Raw genomic sequence first — 22,165 nt, forward strand, 5'->3', positions numbered from 1 at the left:
TACACCGCTCGAAAAGCTAAGCACTGGAGATGCTGTAGCCTGCGCTCCAAATGCAGACAAACTCATTTCGAAACCTACATAAATACAGCAAAACGTTTCCTACTCAATACCCTTACACCTGCCCTTGGTGCGACGCAAGTCCCACACTTCTGCACATTTCTTAGGGAAGTGTGAACAAGCCTGAACCTTTAAAGGCGACACCTATAGGTTTTACGGGCCGCGGGAGGCTCATCTGACTGTAGCGTATCCGTGGAAGATCGGCTAAAGCTGTACTACCATGTTCGTTAAGGAGCTCGAGGCACTGGAGTTCTGGAATCAGGACCCATCCATCTGATCGTCAAGAAGCTTTAGCTCGAGACCAGTTTCTCAATTAAGTTTGTTCTTTTCCTTTCTCTCGATTCCGTAACAACTATGCAAAGCAGCTGACACATTTTGGCCTTCAAACAAGCTCTGTATAATATAGACCTCCACACACTATTTATAGTCTTAAGTTAATCTAGAAGTTCAATAATTAGCTCATTTCTCGGGGAACACTAAGCTTGCAGTGTACGAGGACTGCAATGTTCCGAGTAAGGGCGAAGGCTAACCCTCCCTGAGCGAATGAAAGAGCCGCACTCAATCGATAAATCAGATAAAGCATCAGGTGTTGTCCTGCTCTTCGAGTGTCCCAGGTGCATCCCTAGGCACCATATTTAAACGTAAAAGAGAAGAAAAACTATGAAAGTGCGAAAAGGCGCTGAAGTCGGCAAGGAAACAGGAACAGGTGTGGACGCATCGATAGCGCAATCACTGCCGTCTATTACAACCGGCGTGTACTTAAAATGAAACGTTGCCGAAAAGGGTGGCTATGGATTTGCAACAACGAGTGAATTGGGGAACTCGAAGAATATGGCTTCGCGTACCTACGGGTGCGCCACAGTTGGGGTCAAAAACGCGCGACGTCGCTAACCATAACATAAGCCGACTGTAGTGACTTCAAGGGCGTAGTACTAGCTCCGTGACGTCACGAGGTGGAGGAAAGTGTGCTAGCTAAACATCGACTCGGGGCATTGGTTGGCAGGTATGACACGGGGAGGCAATTCACAAATAAAAAGCTGCTACCGCGAAATCCGCTTTTCAGACTCGTGCACGCTTTCCCTCCTTGCGTGCATCCCGGCGACGCGCACCCACCTCCATCGCGTGACGTCATGGAGCGAGAATTGCGGCCTTGAAAGTCTAGTCGATGTTGCTGAAGCACTCACAACAATGGCAAGATTACGGCGCACGAGTCTCGAACAGCCTTCGTCATTGTAAAAGGGAGCATTTTTCCAGCGACGTGCGTTGCGGAAATCAGCGCAGTAGAATAAGAAACAGACGCGCCTGTTGTATTTTTAATTATATAATTATACTAACTATACATTATGCGTTGGATGCGGTAAAAAGAGAAACCGCACTGTTCCTCTATGAACATGTTTCGATCCGACGCAACACTTAGTCGCGACCGCAAGCTGCAGCTACGAAGTTCGCCCCCGCTCTGCCTGTACATGCACACATGTGCTGCTTGCGCGTACTAGAAGCCTTGTTTCCATACACTCTGCCTTCCGCATAGCCTAGTAAACGCACGAACGCACGCGTTAAACTCAATTACTGCTGCACTTTGTTCCGGCGCATCCCTCTTCCCCAAACGCTTCGGGGGCGTTACTACAAGTCTGAGCACCTTTTCTCCTGTATTTCAGCGCTGGATGGCCCGCAAGATGAAGCGAGGGATGTAGGGAAGAAGAGAGGAATGAAGAGAGGCGCGCCCACGACCGAGCGCCTCAACATTGCTCACCTTTTCCAGCACAACCCAGCGCGCAGTAGCCTCCATTAAGCCTTCCGCGGGAGAACCATTTTCCAGCGTTCGGCTGCCGACGTAATTCATCACTGAGCCTTTTTTTCCCTCCCATTCTCCCCGCGACTCCCGAACGCAGAGCCCGTTGCTCTTCGCCTCTTTTAATGCACCCGACCCGCAGGCCGGTCTGCCTGCATGTTTCTGCTTCGCCTTCACGCTACGTATGTTACGAGCGACCGCAACCATCTTAGCGAGCGCCCCTCGCGGGAGAATTACACACTTTCTCTCCATTGTAAGGAGTTGCCGACCTCCTCCCTAATAATGCAAAACGAAAAGGGAAGAAAAGGAAAGAACACTTGAGACTTCTCAGGGAAGCCAGTCGCCACGACCGCAAGCGCGCCGTCGATAAGCTGCGAGAACCGGGACAAGCTTGCGTCTGGTTATTTCTTCCGCTTTTTCTATCTCTTTATCTTTTATAAACTTCTACAACTCGGCATTCGCAGGTAATGATGGACTCTGAGTGCCACGTGGCTTTCGTCTGAAATTCTTTTCTCTGTAAATTTTTGTGCATTTATTTCGCGTCGAGCGAATTTTCATACTGTACTGATTCTAAAAGCATCAAAAGCAGGCTGCGCAACGGAAAATCGAGCATCATAAAGTGAAGGATGTTATGCAAGAAAGGGGTTATAGTGTCCAAACCAGCGGGAATAAACGCAGATCTTTATGCCTTCAGATGGGGCCAGATCACAGCCGTGGATGTTGCCGATGGAGCATTCAGTGTGATTCGCTGCAGCAGCAGATCTGACGTTGCGTTTTTGTAACTACCCGTGAAAACCAAGAGGCTCTTGACAACTAGCTATGGCCACAAATGTTGCGTATTAATGGACTTCAAGTCCGAACGAGAGCTCGCGGCAGAAAAGACCTTCCTGTACGAATGGCACAGCCGCTTCAGACGCGCGCTTTCGACAGCAAATTCGCTTCTTGGATCTCAGGTCTGCATGCTTCCTTGGCTATTTTTAAAGCCTTGACTGAGTGCACTTGGTTGTAATGTTCTAATGTTCTCTGCGTACTCTCGCGAAAAGTTCGGATGCCTTCTTCAGTTCGCCGCCTCTAATCCCCCTCTCTAACGTGGAAGTAGAACTTCAGCAGAGTTTGCCATATTATGCATTTTTCTTCCGACTGGTCCCTTGTTCTCTAATCATTACCAGGAATTCGGCACAGACGCTTCTATTTCACTTGGCTGCCACAACGTGTCGCACAACTTTGAACATTCATGAATAGCGTCTTGACGTCATCCGTGACGTAAGCAAGACAGAGAACGACCGAGTGGCTGCCTTAGTGAAGCGCTCTAGGCTGCTAGGCTTAGCGGCACTGGCTTGCGTATCCCCGAATTCCTGCTAGAGGCTGCTGCGTTACGACTCCGAATCGAACGCTTAGGTGTGAATTGGAGCAGCATCTCTGCCGCCCACATGTACAACCTGCTGTTCACACCTTGTCACCTGAAGCCTTCGGAGACTAGCGGATTCCCTCCTGTTAGAGAGCTAGTGGCTAGAAACGTAGAGCCCCTTTGCCTTCTACATGCAGGGTTGAAGAGCGTTGCTTTGAAGAGTGAAAATCGGTCCCTGGCACTTATCAACACCCTCTATCTGTTCTCTCACGAGAGCTTCGAAGAGAAAGCGCTCTGAAACACTTTATCATGGCTGGATGTCATAATGATCAGAGACAAAAAGGAAAGAAAGAAGTAGAGGAATACGTTTGCAGCAAGAAATGGGACGGCACGAAGCGAAACAGCCGAGAGTGTTAAGGGTATACGCTATAAAGAGCTACACCCGCTCGGCGGCCACAAATATATCAGCACGCAAATTCGGAATCAAGCGCTATAGCCGCATTCGAATTAATCAAAGACGGGCTCATTTATCAACCCCTGTCTCGCATCGCACGCGAAAGAAGGAGAGAACCTTGAGATAAAGGATATGAGAAGGGGGGAAGCGACTGCGGTGTGGGGGAGCGGTGGCGAGACAGAAATTGCGACTCCCGGCTGGGACACGCCGAGGAGAGAAAGACAAGACGAGAAAAGAAAAAAGGAAGGCGAGGCGAGGCGCCGGTCATGCAAAGAAAAATTAGCGGACAACCGAGGCGCGAACTCGAGACAAGACAAGGCGAGATAAAACGGAGCTTGGAGAGTAAGGGGAGAGCCGTTGGGAGGCCCTGGCGAAGCGGGCTAAAAAAAAAAGAAAGGTAAAGGAAGCAACGCAGCATTCGTGTATAGACTACGTGGGTGTGGCTTGAATGCCTATGTATAAAGAGAAAAGCGCTTAATCAAAAACAAGCTGAAGGGAAAAAGAAAGAGCACCATCGAGCGCTTGTATACTATGGTAGCATACACAGAGACGAGCAAATTGTAAGAGAAACAGGAGGGTGTGCTGGGAGGAGATGAGTTCGGAAAGAAAGCGTGGCGGTACAGTGCTGACTCGAAGGCTAGCTCCACGGAAGCAGAAGCGGAGCGACAGTTCCTGAGTCGATGCTTGCGGCCCTCCAGCCGCGACTAGAAGAAAAGGGGCAACCAATGGCAGAAGTTTTTGTCGGCGCCGGCGCACGTTCAGCAGAGCGGACGATCATTGGTCTGAATGCCGACGAGCGGGGGGAGAGTGACGCACAACGACGCGGCAAAGAGGGGAGCATAGCGGCAGCAGTAGCGGTTGCAGAATAGGAACGGGTGGGAGGGGGGGGGGGGGGGGGGGGGGATTCGCTCGGGTCTTGAATAAGAGCGAAGCCGGATCGGAAGCCAGGGGGAGACGGACGGCGCTCGAAGCCGCACAGAAAGTGCCCGGTGGCCTGGAGCGCGGCCGAATCAAGCGCTGCAGAGGCAGCAGGAAGAGAGGAGCACGGCAGAATGGCAGTGCTTCGGTCGCGGGCACATATACACAGGAACGGCGGCGGAGAGCCTGGTCGCGATACTCGGCGGCGGCCGACGCATGATTGATGGGCTTCTAGGAACCTCCGACAACGCAACGCGCGCCCGTGCGCGCTTCCAAGGAGGGGCAAGTACAGCGAGGCGGGGGAAAGAGAGGAGGGGGAGGGGGGGGGGGGCACAGCAGAGCTCGTCCAGGAATGACATAACGCAAAGCGACACACGCTATCCTCCAGCGGACAACGTGCAGAACGAGAAATAAATACGCGGACACTAAGAAAGGAAAAGCAGCATAGTTCGGCCGGAGGGAACGAGGCGAGAGATTAACAGAGGAGACATAGATAGGGAAGGGAGAGAAGAGTTGTGTAGCTATTTAACTGTATCTTAACGCTGTCGAGTAAGAAAGAATGAAATGGAAGGGAGGAGAATGCGATACGTAAGAAAAGAAGCACGGGGTGAAGAAGACAAAAGATAGTGGGGGACAAAGTGCGAAACGATTTCAACAATTTGTAACCGTTTTGAAGGAGAAAAATCGAATGAGAGGCACTGGGCACGGGCGATGGCGTTTGCGGCATGGGGAAGAACGGGAGGGAAGAAGGGAAAGCGGGAAGAAAGTGGGGGAAACGCCCAGGAAAGAAGGGGAGCGGGTCCTGCGGCGCGCGCCAGCCGAGGATAGGAAGGGAGGCGCCGGATGAAGATTGCAGTCGGTGCAGCGGCAACCGCCGCCTTAAGATCGAAAATCAATGATATGGAAAAGAGCAATGGAGTCGCAAGAGAGATGGCGGCCACGCGGATCCCCGATGCGTGGCACACTCGGCGTCGGCCTTGGCGATTGACCGGAGGGGAGGGGGAGATCGGTGCGCGAATCTGCAATCAACTCGGCTTGTTTACAGAGAGATGAACCCAGGGAAGTGTCGGGCGCTCCGGGAACAAATAAAACAATGGACAAGAGATGTGTGCGAGGAGGGGTCCGTAGCACATTTCTATAAGTGTGCCTTTCTGGGGAATATCTGTCGCTGATGACTCAGCGGCGCCATGAGTAGCTATACGGCGGGGCCGGCAATGACACCTCGGCTTGCTCCGGGTAAACAGTCCGTTGATTAGCTGCAATTTCGGCGAAGCATTAGGAAACGTTTATGCGCCCGGTTTACACAACTTGCATTTTTAAACGCGCGAAGGGCTACATGTACACAGGCATTGGCAAGTTCTTACAACCAGCAAAAACATGTTGTGACAGCCTGTCGACAAAAAAATAGTTCACAATCCCACACACAAATAACTGCAATGCGCCATAAACACGTTTTTTCATTCATGTCCTCATTGAATTTCCCGCGCCACAAGGAGCAATCGCTAACGAGTGTGGATTGGGGACAAGCGCTTCTAGTTCCCTTGACTGCGACCAAGGGGCGCATGGATTTGAAAAATGGGAAATAGCTCATTAACATCACCCACAACGAAAGAAAGAAAGTAAGAAAAAGAGAAATAAAGAAAGAGAGAAGGAGAGAAAGAAAGAAGGAAAGAAATAAAGGAACAAAGAAAGGAGGAAGGAAGGAAAGAAAGAAAGAAAGAAAGAAAGAAAGAAAGAAAGAAAGAAAGAAAGAAAGAAAGAAAGAAAGAAAGAAAGAAAGAAAGAAAGAAAGAAAGAAAGAAAGAATGACCAAGTCGCTGCTAGGAATTAGCGGCACTGGCTAGACTCTGTCCTGAGTTCCTGGTCTCTTTCTTTCCCAAATGCCTACGCGTTTTGATTTCACAGCTTGTATATGTAGCAGAGGCTGCTAGAAGCATGTGATGTCTGTTAGGATTAAATGTCCGGGTGACACAGTGCGCAGCTTCGAAGTGAAGAAACTGGCTAATTTGTTTGCCAAGTTGACACAAAGCAAATAGCGGGCGCATTCATCCGGTATCACACATTACACAAGGTTTCGTTGAGAAGTCAGGAAAGCGACAGAAGTCGTTTTATGCGTTATAACGCAGATAATCTTATAAACACTACAGCTCTACGTGCTGAAATCACCCCTGATAAAAACTTAACCGGAAGATACCCCATCCAGAAAGCAAGATTCCGCATTTACACATATATACCCTTCCGTCCTAAAAACAAAAGCACCCTCTTAGCGCACTGCTCAACAAGACATCAAATGCAAAGCAGAACAGCAGTACAATGAGAGGAACGTACAAACAAAGCAGGCCATTTAAATTAACACTGCTACTGACGACAACGTGCAAGCAGTCGCAAAACAAGGAATAAGAAAAGAAACGCTTACAGGAGGACAACAAACTTACGCCAGGCGAATCCGTATAATCCCGCATCGAAAGACGAAAGCAGTGAATCGAAATGCGATTGCATCTGGCCAGAGGCGGAGGAGCGGCGGAATATAAAACAAAACCGGAGAAACGAAGGCTACGCCCAAGGCAGGCGACCACGGGCTTCCAAGCCGTGAGGCGTGCTTGCCTCGCCGTCAGAGCCGCTCCGGCGCCACAGACACACACAGCAACGCACTTCCACACTCGCTCGGAGATAGTCGCCCGGACCAGCGAACTCGCACCAGACTCAACTCGGGCGAGAACGATGGAAGTCCTAACCGGGCGAGCGACCGAAAAGTTTTCTTTCCCACATTCGGTTACAAGTCAGAGAGGGAGACGCAGGGAGCAAAAATAACGCAAAGAGCAAACAAAAAGTGCAACACCTACAGAGCAGGAGGAGGCACAAATCTCGCGCGACCACCGCCACCACCAAACCGGCGCAGGACTCCGTGCTGCTGCCGGTCTCCTGCAGACATCCCGCTCGTTAATAACAGACCACACGGGTGTGCGCCTTCTTTGTGTAGGTGTCTGTATGTGTATGTGTGTACGTAGCGGCCTCACGCTGCGCGCTACTGGTGCGCCAACGGAGACCACCACAGCGGCAGCAACTGCGCGTCGAGCTCCGCCGCACGCGCCGTCCGTACACAGCCAGCTTCCAGGCGCGCCCCGAGCCCCACTTGAACCCTTTCTCCCCAATTCGAAGGGGACCTGGCGGCGTGGGTGCTCGCTTCTGAGACAGTGGAGGAAGCTCGCTGACATTCCGAGATGCAGCTCGCGCGGTGGGAAGCTCTCTCTGCTTCACACCTCCTCTCCCTTCACACGCGCGGGGCCCGGGCGTACGCGGTGCATGACCCGAAGAGTTGCCGACTCTCTGGAGACGCGAGGGCGGTGGTGCTCGAGGCGTGAAAGAGCAGTGGCGACCCCTTTCCTCCCTATCGGTGTCTCCCTGCGCGCCCTTTCGCTGTCCAAATGAAGGATTTATGACCAAACCTATTGAGCTCGTCCTTGTTCGGGAGGGTGGCCCCCACACTCCAGCAGCGCGGGGCTCGGGGCGCCGGGAGATTTATAACGAGCAAGAAGCGACGCGTTCGGCCCTAATTGGCAACCCGGCTCGCACGCTCCCACTGCGGCCTGCCGAGAGTCGCCCGTGCGCGAGGAGCACAAGTAAGGAGGGGGGGGGGGGGGGGGGGGGGGGGGGTTGCGAGGACCCGCTTGTGTTTGTGCGCATGTGTGTACGTACACGGTGGTCGCAGTCACTGCTCGCTTTGTTGTGAGCACACCTGCGTCTGCGTGCCGGTAGTCGTCGTGCCACAGCCTACATGAGCGAACGTGCGCATATTTTGGCCTGTACTGTTGTTGCCAGCAGCCTGAAACTATGTGCGGGCCGAAGCTAGACGTCTAGAAGGAAACGCTTTTCTTGTACGCAGACAACGACCACCGTCAAGTATGAGTGAGGACCATGCGTTCTGCCGCATTCTAAGTAGTTTTACTGTAAATGCATGGCAACTTTAACATCTGTTTTTCGACACAATCCAGATGCAAAAATAAATTTCGTTGTATATATAGTGTATGCAGCTCTGCTCTGTCCTTTTTCGCTATCTCTGCCCTTCTCCTTGCTGTCCTCTCCCTGTCCGTATTTTTTTTTATTCCGCCTGTCGCAGCTCGGGAGCTTAAGATTTCAGATAGCAACGTGTTTTCTTTCCTGATTGTATTTTAGTAATAATAAGCTGCTGCTACTACTACTACTACTACTACTACTACTACTACTACTACTACTACTACTACTACTACTACTACTACTACTGCTACTACTACTGCTACTACTACTGCTACTACTACTAGCCACTACTAACCACTAATAACTACTACTACTACTACTACTACTACTACTACTACTACTACTACTACTACTACTACTACTACGACTCCGTGTTATCTAAAATGCCCGTACAAGCACAGTTTAAACAAAATTTAAAAGGACTGGACTGCTGTGGTCCAGAAGAACTGACACATGGAAATACGGGTCAGGAAATGCATACGGTGTGTCCGGGGGCGACCATCGGAGTTATACATTGAGACATACAGAAGCGTCATTGTTTCCAAATTTTGCATTGGGCTTAGCTCTCACTACTGCCGTCCGTTCGCTTTCAGAATCAGTGTACACGAAACGATGTGTTCTGTGTAAAATAGATACACGAGAGCTCGAAGGTTTGTACGCACGCTGCGCGCTTCTAAAATTTTCTTTGGCAACCATACACCAAAAGATCAAATGATTAATTCCTTAAAAGCCATGCAGAACTGCAGAGCTATACCATTCGCCGTCCAACTGCAGATCCTTCGGTTTAAAATTGGAGCGGGAACAATAAAAAAACAAGTACCCGCTTGTGACGACCGGTAAGCCGGTGGCAAAGTGTTCGGAGCAAGGCAGGCGGCTACCATCTCGTCCACTTACCACCACCGGAGGCATTTAGCTCCAGCCGGGTCAAGGGAGGTGGGTTTCGAGCAGCGAGAAATATGTTGAGGCCAGCGGCAATTTTTCCGCGGCTTCACAGGAATGGGAGACATTTTTCAGAGCGGCCGCTTTCCTGGGAGCCCCGGCGGTCAAGTGGAGGGGAGCGGTCCGCTGTGATTTGTGGGTTCCGGAAATAGACGGTCCGCTGTCCCCCACTCACCGGCAAAGTATCCAGGTGAACTGCGCTGCTGGGGCGGCTCCGGCCTGCACGAAAAAAAAAAAAACACCAAAAGAACAGAATAAAAGGACAGTGTGAATGGAGAGTATATATAGTTTCCTTACTTAGGGTTTATAGTTCACGTGCTGCTAGCAAGGAAACTGCGATTCTGAATTTTCTGCCTGTAGGCAACCAATATTGGTTTGCTGACGCCGTCAAAACAATATAGCAGATTTCTTTTTCATATGAGAAATATCGCAATACCTTGAGCCGCACCCTTTGGTGCGGCAAAAAAAAAAAATCTTGGTCTTAACATGAACGACGGCCGAGGACCGTTAATCGAGAGAAAGAGGAAGCGTGCAAGTTGGGGAGACGACGATAGACTTTGCGAAGAGTTCCTTTTCGGCCCATTTCTACGTCCCATTCGCGAAGATTGGATTATTTAATCTTAAGGGGTATTAAACAGCGCCGCCATGTTTAATTCCAGGGCCACCGTTCCTGCAGTGTTTGTTCCAGGTACAACTACATGGCACATACTGTCCATACCGGTGAATAAAACGCAATACAATGCCTCTATTATATATACAGCATTATGCGATGATCGGTCCGCGTTGCCCTATAGGAAATATCTTGCTCAGGAAATTGCTCCATGCGTATAATCCTTTTTGATCTCCTTAAACTTGCCGAACGCGCATATATCGCTCGGGTGCAGTCAGCCTTCCGAGCACAATCACGTCTCGCAGGTGTAAACAAACTTAGAACCACAAAGGCGGCTAGCAGATGTCCCCTCTTTACGTCACAGCGCGTTATCGTAGATACCCAGAAACGCTATCGGCGACTTCAAATCATTTCTTCCTCTTTCCTATGCCCTCTTTTTCCATAGTTCGGCGGGCGTTCCGGACCGCGCCGCGTTCATCCGCACCGGGAATACGTGCACATGCTCGCAATCCCCTGTATACAGAGTTGGCATCGGTCCTCGTCGGTGCATCCACCCCAGCGTCGGTGCTGGAGCATAGAACGCGAGCAGAGATGGGATGTGGAAAGCAAGGTTGAGGGAGGAGGGGCGGAGAGGAGAGGGGGTTAGGCAGACACAGAGGACGCCGCAACGCCGCGGGCTGGATTCCGGTTCCAGCGATTCGCCCTGGTCCCCAGTGCTTGCCGCCGCCGCCAGCGTGTCTCATGGGCCGTAATCCTATCAAGGCGCGGCGCCCGCGCCCTGACACGCACGCACAACCGAGCTCGGGCGCGACGCGACTCCGCGGGCGACGCGACGCTTCCTGCTTTGCCCCGGCACCGCCGCCCAGGCTGCGAGCCACGCGTCCTTCCGAAACCCCCACTTCTTCCTCCTCCTCTCCCCCCTCCCCTGAACACGCATTCTACGTTCAGCCTCCACCCTCCGTGGCGGCGGCTTCCCCTTCTTTGCACGCCTATGCCCGAGCGCTCTGTTTTTCCCGACCCTGGGTTTTCCCCCCAAATGCATTAGTGTGAAACCGGGCTTGCTCCGCCGCGCGGCCCAGAGCTGCGGTGCTGTCGCTGATGCGCGCGCCCCATTCACTCTCGGGGCGGTATTGCCGTCTCTCTCGCTGATCCTCTGCCAGGGTGCGCGGTGCGTGCGTGCATGCGAGCGAGCCTCTGCTGGGATCTCCTCGCTCGCCGTCGTCACTCGGTGGGACCTGGCCCTGCAGCGCGAAGAGTTCGGCTATCCACGCCCTGCAAACGATGTCTGTTCGTGCTGTTGCCCTGCCCTGAGATGCTTATATGTGTGCGTGCGTGCGCGCACGATACACGCGCTGTCGTCGCAGGAGAATTCGTCGCTTCCATCCCCGCGCCCCAAATCCATCTCCCTGCTGACGCAGCAGAAACCCGAAGCTCTAACCCGGCGCCGACTGAGACTCGGGCTGACGCACCTGGCGCTGATACCAGCGCTGATGCTCTTGCTGTAGCTGAGTTAATTTGCTAAAAATAGAGGGGAGACTAAAATCCGGGTCTTAGGACGGATTTCCCCGTCACTGAGAGTGGGAATATTAAATTGAGGGCACAGCCAGCGCGAGATATATGAAAGACAGAAAGAGGATCCACGATGAAAATACTATACAACGCAACACTGAGAAAAAGTACACAGAGGCAAGATGCACAATTTCATTTGGAAGTCAGTGTTTTTGCGTCTTGTCTCTGTGTCGACTTTTTCAGTTTGCGTTGCAGTACTTTAGTGATGATCACCAACTTGTCCGCACCCTTTTCCTACAGAGAAAAAGGATGAAATATGAACCCTTTAACAAGAGGAGGAATAGATCTATTCCTCCTTGGCCTCTACTTTTGGAGTGAAGTAGGGGGGGATGGGGTTTGTAGGCATTGTGACCAATTCAGGATACCCCAGGTAATACATTTCATCATTATCACACTCAGTTTCTTCAATAACTTTTTCAATCCTTTTCATCTCTTTGCTCTTACGTATCTACATAGAAAAATGATCTCAAGCTGAGCTTGAGCTGAACACCGCATTGGTGATAATGACAGCGCTTTATTTGAATCAGTTGGCTCGTTGGACTAAAGGTTAAGGTTGGGAAGTATAGCGGCATGGACGGGTATACGTCCATTCACCGAGGAGTGACTGAGCGCGGCTGGCTCGCGCTCATGAAGTTCTTTCGAGTACGTCTATCAACCTCTCTATAGAACGCACTAAAGAATGAGAACTGCAATATTGATTTAGTCCACAGTAAATCATCATAGGCCAAGCAACTTTCAACCGTTCCAATAAGGGACTGGTCCAGAAGATGGGACAAAATTTTTGGTAGATTTGCAGTGCACCGAATTTTCCGACATCTAAAAGAAATTACTGACATTTCTCTTGTTATTCCGTTTTTACCTACTCAGATGCAGAGGAATCTTATTCGGGGGTTTATTAATGCCAGAGTCTAAACGTCTTCTCAGGAAAAAAAAAAAAATGCGTCGTCAGTCATACGCAACCAGATGTTAGAGGTAACAATAGCGGACAATTCCCATTGGCTGGAAGGAAGTGACGTCACTTCCGGTTAAGGCATCAGCAGCTTCTAACGCTGTCGCATCACCAACACTAAGTTAAATAGGTGTTCCTGTGAACCTTTTTAAAGGAATTCGAAAGTAGAACAGACAGCACTGAGTATGCTGGCTGATGTAACTAAGATGCAAGTAATGATTCTTATGCCGAATGTGCGTATATCAATGATGTGAGAAACCGAAATACCATAGCCTCTTAAAAGGCTTAATGCACTCAAAACAAAGAGAGAGAGAGAGAGAGAGGAAGGGAGGGAGGGAGGGAGAGAGAGACGCGAAAATAAGATATAGCGACGACTGCCCGTGGAGCACCGTGGCGTAGCTGTGAAGTCTCTCTCACGTCAGCGATGGCGTGAGCGTTTATAGAGCGAAACAATGCCACATCTGGCGTGTCAGGTAGCGCATTTACTTTCCACTGATTTTTCTGTAAGCTAAACTAGAACCACTCTTTCAGGTAAATCAATCACGCTGATGGTTTGGAACATCAAGACAATCGCTATAGCGGGCAGTCGGCTCACTTTAGCTGACACTCGTAACCTAAGCTACTGCGACTAGTCGTGGTAGAAATTGTCCCCAAACAATGCATCCACTTAGCCACAAGCACGAGATATTTTTGCCAGAGAGAAATCTCGTTACGCACAAATGCGTCTCGCGGCTGTTTTCAAGCAATGTCACATATCCGCATAACGATGTGGTGACTCACCCCCTATCTCTTTTCGAGAGCGGCCAAATTAAGGTTCTTTTGAAAACTCTGAGAAAAAGTTGTGCTTTGAAAGACTTTCCTCGCGCATTTAGTCATTCACCTTTGTCCTTCAAAGAGGAAGAGGAATCCCAAGGTAAAGCGCGCATCTTGATGAGTATGCCGCACGACCCCGCCCTCCGACGTGTATGAAGAATAGAAGAATGAAGAATAGAAGCGCCGGATCCACGCCTACCTCGTCGCAAATACACGAGTCGCAACATCCGCGCCCTCGCTCGGCTGTCAACTGCAATCTTGAGCCGCGCCTACCTCATACGAAGAAAAGTGTCGAATAAATCACTATGTTTGCCCGCAAGCCTGCGGCGATTGGGTTTTTCCTCTTCCGCGTGCGCGCATCACCCCTGCTGTTAGCAATCGTCGGTAGGTAACCTGAGACTACACTTTCCGTCCATTGTTCCGCAAAAATGCTCGTTCAGTTGTAATTGGCACCGTTTTTGTCTTCTTACACGTTGATAGTATAGTACATGGGGCTTTAGCTCTCTGAGGAGGCACCGTATACAATGTGGGCAAGCGAAAACTCCCCAGATGGCACGTTGACTACTGACGTCATCCAAGAGGCAGAAATTTGTCGCCTGTGTTCACGTGATCCGAGTGTGCCTGGACCATAAAGGCCATATGGGCTGGGTTGTGCTCGGGCGTTGTCTAGGACGCCGTTTGTGTACATGTGAGCCGGATAGGTGCTCGTGGAGTGTCATTCAGCTATCGCTGTCACTTCTGGTTTGGTTTGGTTTATGGGGTTTAACGTCCCAAAGCGACTCAGGCTATGAGAGACGCCGTAGTGGAGGGCTCCGGAAATTTCTACCACCTGGGGTTCTTTAACGGGCACTGACATCGCACAGCTGTACACGGGCCTCTGGAATTTCTCCTCCAAAGAAATTCAACCGCCGCTGCCGGGATCGAACCCGCGTCTTTTGGGTCTGCAGCCGAGCACCATAACCACTGAGCCGCCGCTGACACTTCTGTACACCGCTTATTCTGTGTCTTTGTGCGTGCGTGCGTGCGTGCGTGCGTGCGATATTTTCATAACAGTAGCTCACAATTTTCCAATATTAAAAATTTTTTCCCCTGGAACGTTGAACGCGCTCCGCAGCGTTTCAGGACCTCAAGCTTGGGCTGTTCGTTCTTTGCTGACCCTCTTAGCAACTAATCCAGATTTAACGCTGTCCATCGAATCTTCGCTTTGTGGTTTGAGGTAAGAAGACAATTTTGTTTACTGTCGCATATATTGCTGCATTACGCTTGCTGCACTAGAACGTGCTCCACTGAGTTATTTGTTCTCTTCGTTATATTTTGTTGTTGGAGAGAAAAATTTATGTGCAGCTATGCATGACATCTGCTTGCTTGATTTTTTTCATGTGCTCATGCAGGATGAAAGAATGCTAGCAATAAGACTGGAATTAACTAATACATTTTCTCAAAACAACCTCATTGTATGAGCGGATAACGCTCACAGAATGCGGGAACACCGGTCTATATAGACGAACCTTTATGGAAACACATTTTTTTGCGCGAAGCGTAATACAGTTGAACCAAGTGTCTGGAAATTAAGTGTGCTCTGCAAATTAAGATTTGTTTTACATAGGCAGTAACCCCCCCCCCCCCCCCCCCCCTCCAGGAAAGACGCCCTCGTGCAAAGCGGGGTATAAAGAGCGTAGATGCTAAGGATGCAGGAATACTAATGCATTAAGTAGGAATGTGTAGGTGTTCTGGTGGAACCAAAAATTTTAGAAGGTATGCAAAGTGTGCATGATTGCTGGATTCGTCCAGCCTGCACGACAATGCCAGCCATTTTTAATAAGCAGACACACGCTTGCTATACTAAGGCTTCAGTGTCAGTGGTGAGATGATGAAGCCCTCACTAAAGGATGTTCTGGTTACCATCGGGACAATGTGACTGCTCCACTTATTCAAAAATGTTAGACGAAAGAAGAGGACACATACAAGCATGCTAATTGGATACTTTACTCAAATTTGAAAGGTTTCAATCATAGAATGGAAAACTGACAGAACTTAGAAGTCGCTTTAATCGACGCATGTGAGTTATTTTCAGGCGCCGGTGTTAGGATAAATAAAGTCTTAAGGGCAGGTAAAAGTAGCTGACCTCTCCAATTTATATTTCGAACTAACTCCATTCGCACACGTAGCTACTCGGCTCCTACAACTCTTCTTCATAAAGACAGCCCCACGCGATCTCGCCGCATGGCCGAATGAGTTTTCCACGGCGTGGTCCGATCAGCAAGCGCCTACCCAGCCGTGTAGTAGCGGGCGCTAATTAAACTCGGAGAATGCCGGATGGAGTGCCGACAATCGCTTGAATAGCCGCGTTTTCCTCCCCGAGCTCCCCTCCCTCCGCAACCCTCGCTTCGCCTCGTCGGCGTTTCCCGCGACGCACCGTGCGCGGTCTCCCCCAACTTGCAAGACGCTCGGTTCAGAAAGTGGAAATCGACTCGAATGTCGACTCGCGGAGATGAATGGAGGGGATCGGGAGTCCCGACTCTGAATTAATTAAGGCAGCCCGACGGCCGGGTTCCTCGCGCGAGCGGTGGTGTATGCGCGGGTTTCTTCGTACAGTCGTCGCCGTCGTTCGATGAACTCCGAGTGTTGCTCGAGCGCGCGCGTGTTAGGTCGCCGAAATGCCGCACAAGCAGGCCTCGGTGTCAAAGGGATGGTGTACTGAGAATGTAGACTTCTTCACAGCGTTCCTCTAAAGAGCGCACAGTATGAAACCAGGTGGTATGCGTTGAGGTAAAGCAGAATCCGGCACCTGCAGGCAGCAACTCTCGCTAGACATCGCAGCATTGTTTGCTGGTAGGAAAGAGGGAAACCATCACCGATCTTTGACTCCTTTCTTCAAAGAAACCTTCTACCATTTACGTAATTCAGCCCTTGTATGCCATGAGGGTGCGATCAACGCCTAAAAGAAAATGAAAATGTGACAGCGCTTGGCTGCATTTCCGTCACAATGTTGATGAGCCGTTGAGCCCTCTTACGTACATACAATACAATCAAACACGGACATTGTAACACGAAGCCAGCAGCGTATGCAAGTTTAACCTTTCCTGTTGACCCAGGGTATAGGTCGAGCGATCCACGAACATCATTTTGCAAACTGAGAAGCCACTTCACCGCATAGCTACATGCCTACTTACTAACGGCTGCGTAGCCCGTCGTCGCGCACAGTTCGCGTGTTCTTTGGCATAGCAGATTTCAGTGAGGACCCCCGCGATGACACCACGTGCGGCTGTCAAGTGCCAGCGCATGTAATCACCGTTTTGCACTTTCCTGAATTAGGGAGAGCGACGAAATTATTTAGGCAAAGTGCACAGTGGGGAAACCAACTTAACAATTAGGGAAAAGAAGCTTTTACGACACCACGCTTGAATTCGAGGAAATTTATATAGAAAAAGAGTCGCTGACTGTTCGTTCGCAACACGAGGTTCCGATTAGTTATCTGGGTGATTTTCGTGCATCCATGCAAGCGCGTATTCATGCAAGCGCACAAAAGCGACAGACTGTCCGCCGCCACTGAAGAGCTACAGAGCATGCTCGACATATTGATGACGCGTCTTAACTCCATGGTAAGGCGAGATTTTGCATTTTTTTTCTTAGAAACGTTAATCTAGCGTGACGTAAAAATAGCTTTTCCGCTCACCGTTATTTTAATGAACGCTCGGAACGTAAGCATGTATTAAGGGTAGAAGGCATAGCGCCAACGATGACGGCTACACGACACAAATGCAAGCAGAACAAACAAACAAACAAACAAACAAACAAACAAACAAACAAACAAACAAACAGGAAATGATGAATCCTCTCTGTCCAAAAACCCATCTTCCTTTTCTTTCCCTTTTGTATTCTTTTGCAATAATAAACCGCCAGTACTACCACTACAGCTACGAATACATCCTTACAATAAGATGCGATAACTCTGAACAATAAACATGTATTTATTATTGCCATACTGAAAGTTTGCCAGCGCTTTCTTCAGAACAAAAGACAAACCTGAATGACACCCTCGGGTGTGCGACCTAGCTAGCTGATGGAAAATTATATACGGTGCTTTTATACCAGTCAATAAAGCATAATGCAAAACCAACTGTTTGCCGTCTTATAAAAGCGCTTGTTGATTTTTTTTTTTTCACTGCGCATTTACTTTAGGGAATAATGCCACTAAGCAAACCATACAACACAGCCTATACGAACATCATGCACATGTGGCCTGAGATGCCCCGGGGTAAACAAACGAGCCAGGAGACACAAAATAAAATGTCAACAAAAGAGCATGCAGGAGCTGGAGACGCTTGTTCGCGGAAGACAACAGCCCTACGCCGCGCGTCAAAGACATCCCGCGCGCGCACATGGTTTTCTTTACCGCGCTAGGAGAGTCGGAACGAGCTGGGCTGTTCGTCAGCTTTTGACAAGTGGCAAATGAGGGAACAAGAGCCATCTCACGGTCCATGTGGCTGACGAAATGCCGGCAGAGGGGAAAAGTGGCAAGGAAGCAGGGGCGGGAGGGGGGGGGGGGGGGTAGATTGTGCTCCTTCAAGCAACAAATGGGGGGTCGTACGGCTCCCCGCCTAATCGTATTCGAAACACGTGCGCCTCTTTTCTTCGGCCTTCCAAATGGGAGTCCAACTGAAACCTTATGGGCCGTTTGTGTACGACCGCCAACTCCGCAGGCCAATTACGGGGGGGAGTTAACGAGCGGCAGATGCGCGCCACGCCACCACGGCTGCCGTTCAACCCATTCTCGAACAGCAGGGCTGCCTTCTTCAGTGCCGCCCGCTTGGTTTCAATGTCGCGGAACCCAACAACAATAAGCGTTGTTTGCATATTGAGCACTCGAAAGAAATCGTTTTCAACTGCTCTGTTTGGGCCTCCCCGGTGGCAGTCCCATTCATGGCTCGTGCCTTCGTATATAGCGGGGGTAGGGGCAAAGTGGATGAACGTTTGCCGTCTTGTTAGCGAAGCAGCAGCGCAAATAATGCACTAGCGAAGAACGTGAATGCGCGGAAGTGGCGGTAGCGCCACTCCGTTCCATGGCGAAGAAGAAGAAAAAAAGAACAAAGGAAGCTTTGAATGCGACGTTGGCTTTCTCCCTGTGTAGTTGCAGTAACCCCTTGAGCGTATATGCTACCGATTCAAGGCAATGCATAAGCTACAACTAGCTACAAGCTACACTAAGCTACAAAAGGAAGCTACAAAGCTACAACTAAGCTACAAAAGGAAGAGAGGAAATGAGCAGGAGAAAAGACAGCGAAGTCAGGAGCTCTATACGGGAAGTGGTCTATTCAAGTCGAAGTTTGGAGGCGTAGTGAGTGCGTACCTGCAAAAAAAAAAAAAGAGAGACAAAGAGAGAAAGTAAAATTAAGCAACGCGGATCTTGAGTGTAGGTCGCAAGTGTGACGACTATGGAAATTATGTAGCAATAACAAGACGTGTGCACCAAAGAGCAGTTAGGGCTTAATTAATGATGTAGTCGCATGAAGTACTCTACATACAAACCGCGACTTGACGTCTAGGCATTTCTCTGCTTCAGCCGGCAAATTACAGCGCAGAACTTAGCTCAGGCCCGAAAAGCATATGCTTTAAATGTCAGCTGAGCGCGCCAACGTTAATTTTTTTTTTTCCATCTGCTTCGCTGAAAAGTCTGAATGGTACGGTAGTAGTTGGAAAGTATAAATGATGTATGCGCTTCGCTCAAACATGTGAATTCAAACTGGGCTTAGTCGACAACGGCATGGAATGTACGAGATTTGCTCCAGGACAGTGTATGTATACGCTGACCATTAGAACGCCGCCAGACAGTTGTGTTAAGAAAAACGCTGGGTCGATCCCGGCCGCGGCGGTTGAATTTCTTTGGAGGAGAAATTCTAGAGGCCCGTGTACTGTGCGATGTCAGTGCACGTTAAAGAACCCCAGGTGGTCGAAATTTCCGGAGCCCTCCACTACGGCGTCCCTCATACCCTTAGTCGCTTTGGGACGTTAAACCCCATAAACCAACTAACCAGTTGTGTTAAGGCCTAATATTAACAAAGCTAGCGGTATCATGTCTTGGATTAATGTTACGTTGGCTAGCAACCCAGGAACTCTAAATGAATAGAAGCTAATAATCGGCTTTGTTGGGAATGTCTACAGTGATCTTTTCTTTAGACATAGAGCGCCTTCACAATAGAACATTAGCGTGCCGTTACTGAATGCATATACCGTTCTCGCTACTGCTAACAATTACGCAATGTCAACAGTAGCTTACGACTATACCGTAACCGATTCTGCAAGCAACTATAGGCATCGCGTAATGCCTGCGGAATGCTAAAGGGTTCTAATATGCATTGCTGGCCAAGAAGAAATGAACGCTTTTGGCACTCAGCAAACCGGCTGAGTAAGTAGAATGTATTGCTTCTATCTCGTTTTAAATAACAGAGACAACTTTCGTAAGGGCCTATACTTGCTGACCGATCCGTGAACGTTCGCCAAACCTCAAAGTTTTCGCTTGTTCCCGGCTACTGAAATGTTCTTCGAATTCAGCGCCTCTCTCCCTCCCCGTCGGCACTCTTCCTCGAACTGCGCTGGAAGGCTTTCTATGTATACACTTACACGTATATACGCGCGGCTGCAACGGGGGCAAGCGAGGAGTTTGTGCCAGGCGTCCCTGGGCCGCGGGAAGATAGAGAGCAGCGCGTCCGAGAGCGTTTTATTTGCCGTTTCCGACCCCGGGCCTCCTGCGGCGAGCCGGGACCATTAATAACGGCCACTGGGACGGGGCCTGCCAGATGGGCACAAAAGGAGGCTGGACGCCGCCGCTGCCGCTGATCGCGAATGCCCCGGCATGCTCGCGCCGCACGCGTTCACTGAAGGCTTGTGTGCTGCGGACGGCATTCACGGGGTGGCAGCCCCAGCTCCCAGGAAGGATCTGGACAAACATGAGTGTGTACGTGTGCACACGGTGCTGCGCAGTTGAGTCCACTCTCTTCGTTCTCAGTCACTCTCCTGAAGCCAAACATTTTTCTGACCCTCATTAAAAGGGTTTATTTTACCGTCAGCCCTAAACGAAACGAAACCTCTTCATCCAGTTTTGTTGATAACTTCACCCAAGAATGAATGCGAGGAAAGTTGGAACACGAACGCTGGCGCAAGCTCTATAAAGCGTGTGTGTGTGTGTGTGTGGGGGGGGGGGGGGGGGGGTGCTTTAAAGGTTCCGAGGGAATTAGCCTCACATTGAACCTGTCGATAATTTCTCCGCCTGTGTCTCGTAACGCTTAAACAGTATGTGATCCTTGCCACTCTCTAGGAATTCGCCTCTTAGGAAGTTGCCTTGCTATCCGCCCCTCTTAGTTGGTGGACCTTCAGGGAACACCAAGCTAACACTACTGTCCACTGGAATACGGATGTTTATAAACGTTGATATTGTCGAAAGTTTTACTAAGTAATCAATGTTGTAGTAGCCCATTTGCAGTAACAGACAACGCTCGGACTCAGCGGGCGCCCGTGATTGCCTACTCACCAATGAGTATTAGGCATAGCCTTGTTCGCCTGACCTGATCAATAAAAACTCGCCAAGTGAGGCCACATGATCAGGTCTGTGGACTTCGTTCCCAGAGGCAGGCGAAAAGTGTAAGAGGTTTTTCTATATTCTTCATACTAGAACCAAAATTGAGATGTTTAGACGAGCGTAGTTCAACATTATCCACCACATGACGAGGCAGTTCATTCCCGGTAGCGTTGCCTATAGTGGTGAATCAAACTGAAGACGTCGTGACAGATAGTTACCTCATAATTTCCGAGTGGTTAGTGCCTCCTATTACAGCTTGGCATGCATTGCTGCATTTTATCTCTAACAGTAAAGTGGACACCGCCGTCCAAGTAGCAGCTTGTTTCGAGCATCGGTGTAAAGCCGAGGGGAGACTAATCCCGTGCCACACGCGCACAAGAAATGGCAGTAAATGCTTCAGGGCTTAAATTTGTTAATGCCATTATTTTCGTAGTTGGTGCTACACGTCCACATTTAATGCCATTATCGAAAGTAACGATGACGATAACGCTTGCAAGGTAGTCAAAAGTTTCATCTGAATACAAACATTCATAATGAGCACAATATATCGGGAATGTTGTTCAAATGTAATGTCAAAACGATTTTCCAGAAAATACGGCTGTTCCTGCTTTACAAGTCGAAAAAGCAGCCATGAACTCGCATGACAGCACTTAAGTTGAGAGTACCTGTCAATAAGGCTAGTTAAAATGACGCTTTTCTCATCGAAAATGTGGTATAGACGCCTCATCTGACTGAAGGTTAAGAATTAACCATTTCCTATTGGGTAGGAAGTTGTTACTAACAAAGCTGCATGCTTTTCTGCGCGTGGAATGGGAACGCGAGTACACATTGCACGAGCTAAGGAGTTGTGGCGAACTCAGTAGGTTGCGAATGGCAGCAAGGCTAATGCCATTAAATTTATGCGTGTGGCACCGCACGAATGCCATTAAAACTTAAGGCAGTAAGAACTTAATGGCATTAAATCTGTCCGTGCGGCACGGGTATAACTTCGCTCCGCAAGGCGAGCCAATAACAATTTCTGCGCTTCAGTGTGATTGCGTTGAGTTGAGTTGAGTTGAGCTTAATGGCGCATAAGCGACTAAGGCTATCATGTGATTGCGTCTGTCTCTCGATTCTATTGAGAAAA

The sequence above is a fragment of the Amblyomma mixtum genome, chromosome 6 (genome assembly GCF_055824585.1).
Source record: "Amblyomma mixtum isolate Tamu chromosome 6, ASM5582458v1, whole genome shotgun sequence".
NCBI classification, from domain to species: domain Eukaryota; kingdom Metazoa; phylum Arthropoda; class Arachnida; order Ixodida; family Ixodidae; genus Amblyomma; species Amblyomma mixtum.